The sequence below is a fragment of the Myotis lucifugus genome, unplaced genomic scaffold (assembly GCF_000147115.1).
Source record: "Myotis lucifugus unplaced genomic scaffold, Myoluc2.0 scaffold_5, whole genome shotgun sequence".
Lineage (NCBI taxonomy): Eukaryota > Metazoa > Chordata > Mammalia > Chiroptera > Vespertilionidae > Myotis > Myotis lucifugus.
In genome coordinates this window covers 610,959-617,140 of record NW_005871053.1, presented here as the reverse complement: position 1 = coordinate 617,140, position 6,182 = coordinate 610,959, and positions in this window count along the sequence as shown.

Here is a 6,182-nt window from a genome sequence, read left to right as displayed (position 1 = left end):
ACTTATATTGACCTTCCCCTCCTCGGGAATGGGCTCAGGGAGCCTTTATTTGAAGAGCTTCTCCGGGCTCCGCTGCACAGATTCCCAGTGGTCCCGTCCCAAGAAAGCCTCAGGGCGCAGTCACAGGCCCTCCTGCCAACAGCTGACAGCCTCCACCTGCAGCAGCCAGGTCTGTGCCGGGGCCCCGAGCCCTGACACCTCCTCAGCGCTGGACCCGAAGCAGACGCACCCTCACACCCACCGTCATCCCATCTTGCCTCCCACTCTCCCAGAGCTGTTAGATCAGAAACAGGGGAGGGGCGTCCAGAGTGAGAAGGGGCCAACTTAGCATTATTTCTGGCTCAACTGATTTTTTAAAAATTTAAGCAGAAAAGTTTAACAAATCAGGAAATTGTTCTGGTTTACTTGTGATGCAGTTTGAGTCAAACTATAGTCTCTCTCTAACTCTGAACATTAGCAAGAAGGAAAAAATCTAAATAAAAAATTCCCACAATTAGCCCTAGCCAGTTTGCCTCAGTGGATAGAGCATCGACCCACAGACTGAGGGGTCCTGGGTTTGATTCCTCGGTTTCAGGCTCGATCCCAGCCCTGGTCAGGGCACGAGCAACCAATTGGTGTGTCTCTCTCACATCAATGTTTCTCTCTCTGTGTCACTCCCCCTCCCTTCCCCTCTCTCTAAAAATCAATGGAAAAATATCCTCGGGTGAGAATTAACAAAACAAAACAAAACAAAACAAAACAAAACAAAACAAAATTCTATAATTAGATAAAAATCCACTTCCCTAATTTTTATTTCAAGTCCACATTGGGTTAACATGCTGTCTCCGTACATGGAAAGGCATCCAAAAACTAGTAAGAAAATACAGAACAAACACAGAGAGGATTTCCGTTACATAATGAACTTTGTGTACACAAAAAATATGTCAACGATTGTTGGTTGCAGTTAACTAGATGAGGGTGGCATTGTGGGGGACTTGCACTTTTTTACGTTACACAGTTCTATAAAGTTTAAACTCTTTGTTAAGCTTGCATTATACTTGTCATCTCGGAATAATAACAGTGTTTCCAGTTTGGTGGGAAAATAAACAAAAAGTTTGCAACTTTTCTGGACCTTCTAAATATTCCAAATAGGCAGTTTATACAAATCAACTAAGAATAAGAAGACTCTTATTTTTGCCCCTAAAACCTCTTTGTTATTTCAAGAATGCTTGAAAAATCAGTACTGAAATCATCTCAGTTCCCCGAAATGTCTCATTTGGTACACATTCTTTTCCTCTTGGCAAATGCTCGTTTGCACTTAGCTGGCCAGGGGACACATGTCTGTCAAAGATAAGCGTGGGAGCCCTGGAGAAAAGAGGGCACAGGCAGAGCCCTCCTCGCAGGGCCCCTCCCTGCTGCAGGAATGTGCTGCTTAGTGGACGTTGTCCTGGTCAGCCAAGCCTGTCCCTGGTGAGCAGAGCGCACAGGCAGAGGGCCACGGTGTGACACGTGTCCCCCGTGAACCGACACTTCCACGGCGGGATGCTCAGAGTCTACCTGGAGGCCTCACTCAGGTAAACACCAGAAACTACCCTAAAGGGTAGAATGTCCAGCTGCCAGAGTCTGATTCACTCATTGCCCCGAGGTCTGGATGGCCCGGGAAGTCACTGGAAGCCATGGGCACTGCCCCAGCACGGCTGCTGCAAGAGGCTGGTTCAGGACACTGGTGGGAGCTCGTCGGCCCTCGGCAGCTGGACTCCAGGGGTGTGAGTGGAGGTGGGGTGGGGTGGGCTCATCCACTCAAGGTTCCATAACCTGAGCAAAGTCTGGTTTCTGGCCCAACCCTATTGTCTACCTAAATTTATGTTAATGTTCAAAAAAAGGTTCCAAAACCATGATTGGCTCCCACTGTTCATAAAGTAAAGTTTCTCAGCCAGCCCAGCACACTCAAGTTCTCAGCCTTACTTACCATTGCCCCCCCCCCCCCGACCTCTGCCCTCAAACCTGGCCCTCCTGGCTGGAACTACCCCTTTACTCAACCTGCCTCCTTTACTGTGTGTCACAGAACCTAACCCAGTGGGTCACACACTTGCATGATCTGCCCCCTTGAGTGTGGCTGATGCTATGACTTGCTTCTAGCCAATGCATTGGAGCAAAAGTGGTGAGATTGTCACTCCTGTAACTGTGATCTTTGCGGCCCGGAGTGGAGACTCTCCTGGCCTTGAAGAAGCAGCTACTGTGAATCCTTCTGTCCCACGGAAACCAGTTGTGCAACAACCTGCACGTGTTGGAAGAAACCCTTCCCCAGTCAAGCCTCCAGATGAGACCGCAGCCCCACCAACACCTCAGTTACAACCTGGTGAGACCCTGAGTGGAGAACCCAGCTGAGCTGGGCCTGGACTTTGGACCTACAGAAACTGTGGGATAATAAATGGGGTTGTTGGAGCTGCTGTGCTGGTGGTAACTTGTTACACAGCATAGAAAACTAATTCCTACTGCCATCCACTCATCAGGCTGTTAGTGTGCAAGCTGCCCTAGAGGAACTAACTTATTATTTCATGCACAATTAATAGCACAATTTTCTCAATAACCCAGATGAGCACACAGTCTCCCCACCCATCAATGTCTCCAGCGCACGGCGCACAGGGAACCTCAGCAACTTTGATCAGCTGGTGGACTGTATGAAACAGACTCCCTAGAGGCGGGTGTTCCATAGGAAGGGACACAATTTCTGTATTTAAGATGCAAAAGGATGGTTAGTGCCTGCAACTGGAGACTGGCCCTGAGCGCCCTTTTATGAAAGCTTTCCACCTGAAAGAGGCCTCATACCTGATTCTCCGGCAGTCAGACCCCTGAAACCCACCTGAGTATCCACAAAGCCAACTTGGTTTGCACAGGACAGGCCCTGCAGCAGTCGCCCTCTGCTTAATAAAAAAGAATTTACCATTTCACGCACAATTGATAGCACAATTTTCTCTTTTTTTAAAAAATATTTTTTATTGGTTTTTTACAGAGAGGAAGGGAGAGGGAGAGAGAGTTAGAAACATCGATGAGAGAGAAGCATCGATCAGCTGCCTCCTGTACACCCCCTACTGGAGATGTACCCGCAACCAAGGTACATGCCCTTGACTGGAATCGAACCCGGAACCCTTCAGTCTGCAGGGCAACGCTCTATCCACTGAGCCAAACCAGTCAGGGCACAATTTTCTCTTAATAACCCAAATGAAGCCCCAGTATTTGATTTAACATGAAATGATTAAAGGAACGACTACCAAAAACTAACACAGCAACCAAAACATAATGTGATCATAGTTGAATTATTAATCTTTTAACCAGAACCAAGTGAATGAAGATATGTGAATAACCGATTCACCTTTCTCACGGTAAACTTAGTTACATTACCAAGCTTCTACATCAGCCCTGAAAATCAAATGCTGGACTGACTCAATAATGTTGACTGAATAAAGTAGCAAAATAAGTCTCAATTTAATAAACAACCCTGTAATCACATTTGTAACCGCATGCCACTTGAGGCTAAAGAAAACTAAGCATTCTGTCTCTTCAGAAAAGCTCCGTAATCTCCCGGCATTTCTGCTCGGAGCAGAAAGACACGAGTCCTCTGGGCCGACACATTGGGTGCCCAGCCCAGCGCCTCTGAGAGGTCAGAGCCGGGTTCCGAGGACAGCAGGTCTCGAATCCTGAGATGAGGGCAGAAGGGCGGGGTGTGCGCGAAGGGGAGGTGGCGGAGCTGACTCTCCTGGCCTCTCACAACAGGTTCCCACCTGGTCACCAAATTGACATTCCACATCCCAGGTGCCCAGGGCCTTGGGACAACACGTAGTTCCTCACCAGCCGGGGCACTTTTGAAAGTGAAAGGGGAACCATTCACAATCCTGCCAGGACGATTGACACGCACAGGCTGCCTCCGAGAGGCCAGGATGTCCGGTCACCCTTCTCAAGACACCTGGGAGGTCCATGTCCACCTGCCCTCTCTGGCTGGTTCCTGTCCCCTGACCCCCTGTCCCAGTCGTGTGATCGTCCAGCACCTGGCAGGGACTGTCTCAGGGCCGGGGCAGAGGGACGGAGGAGCAGGGTGTTCAAGGAGGCCCCTGATGGTCAGCCCTCGGCATCCACAGGACTCCCCGGGCCCAGGGCCCAGCCCTGGTGCTACTGTGCCAGCAGGACAGAGCTCCGTATTTCCAGGTCACTGTGCCCACCTCCTGTTCACAGGTGAGAATCCCAGGACACGCAGGCACCTGATGAGGGTGCCCAAGGCCCCTGGAGGGCACAGGTGGCCCTCCCACAGACTGAACAACAGCCTGTGACCACAGCCCGCTGAAGCTGGGTGGGCTCCTGATGGAGGGAAGCATCAAAGTCTCTCCAAGACGTGCAGTGACCCAGCGGATCAGCTGTGTTTGCACCTGGAGCTGGGAGCCATACAGAGTCACCTCCACGAGGGCTGGTCACAGCCATGTCCAAACCCAGTGGCCGGAGAGCAGAGACACGGTTGGGGTTGGGGCAGGGGCAGCGGGCATCAGTGGGGGGGAGGGGCAAGGCGGGGCAGCAGAGAGAGGAGACCAGCCATCCTGAGAAAGGGAAGGGGAGGGAGGGGCAGCTGCCTGGTGACTCCCTGGTTCCCACGGGTCCCCTGAGAGTCCTGCTGCAGGATCCATCATGGGACCCCTCAGAACTGGGCTTCCTCCGGCATTTACCCTTTGTGCCCACGCTCTTTTGAAAGGGTCTCTCTTTCTTGTAACAGCGGGCCCGTCACCAGGACTGCTGCCATCTCTGAGGCTGTGCTCTGTGCCCCAGGCTTCTCCACTGAATCCACCCCCCTGGAGCTGCTGGGTTGTTACCTGGGATCTCAGGGCCCCTGGGAGCAGTTACCCAACAGGGTCAGGCAGGTCCCCATTTGCACCCCTGTCTTCCACCAGGGTCTGCCTGGCCCCTCTCCCTCCTAGGCTGGCCTCTGCCTTACAAAACCCGAGACTCCTCCCAGGCCCTTCCCTCTGCTGCCCCTCCTCACAGCCATGCCCAGAGGTTCTGTCTCCAATGCCTTCAACCCCAGTGGCCCTCTCCGCAAACCCCCTTCCTCCCCCCACCTCCAGCCCTCCCTCCCACTCTGCGGCTCTCACCCAGCCCTGGCCCCCAGCAGACCCCTTTGGCTCCATCCCCCCACCTGGATTCCAAGGTTGACGGTCTGTGACTCAGGTTAGGACAGCAGCACAGAATCCCAGGAGGGCTGGGCTAGAGTGCTGGTGGCAGCGGGGCAGTGCACATCCATCCATGGACACCCCAGCCCTAGACCCCCTTCTCCAGTCCTGCCTGATCACTCCTGGAGAAAGGCCAGGCTCCAGTTTCATCAAGAAATGAGGCTATCTGTCACCATGCCACCTGGCCACTCTAGGCAGATTTGCCAGAAATCAATTCCCTGAAAGCCAATTTGCTGATGGCCAAGTGAGTGATCGATTGCTGAGAGCCACCAAGCCTCCCACGGGAGGGGCACGTGTCAGAGAGATGAGAGCTTCGCAAGCCTGCAGGAGATGTGGCCTCTGTGTGCGCGGGTGGGCTTGCACTTGGCAGGCTTGGCAGTGAGGGAAGCACAGAGCCTCGAGAGGGCTGGGAGCCGACTTTTGGAAGAGCTGCCGAGGGTGCAAAGGGCTGTCCAGCAGGCCCTGAGCACCGTGGTGGGCACGGGAGGATTCTGTGATCCTGGAACAGGCCCCACCTGCAGCCTAGCCCCTGGGTGGCCTGGCAGTCCCACTTTACCCTTGGGCCCTGCAGTCAGAGCCAGTGCCATCTGGGCACCCGAGGCAGGGCCCTGTCCGAAATGCTTGACATCTTGAGGCAGCCTCCTTCAGTGTTGAGACCCCAGGGCCTCCATTCACAAGCGGGCCGCTTTCCAGACTAAATCCGATCGCTCGGGCTGGCAGCCACCAGGCAGAGCGGAGCCTGTGCGGGAAGAACAACAGCCCCAAAGATGCCCACTGCCAGTTCCGGAGCCCGAGACGTCTTCGTGTGTCACACGGCAAAGGGGACTTCGTAGCTACCGTTCATTACATTAAGACCCTGAGGGTGGAGGTAACCTGGGCTGTCCAGGCCGTGCAGTGGCCTCGCAGGGTCCTGAAACGTATAGGGCCAGCTGGAGTCGAGTCAGGGAAGGGGCTGTGATGGGGCAGGCAGGTCAGAGGGAGGCACTGTGG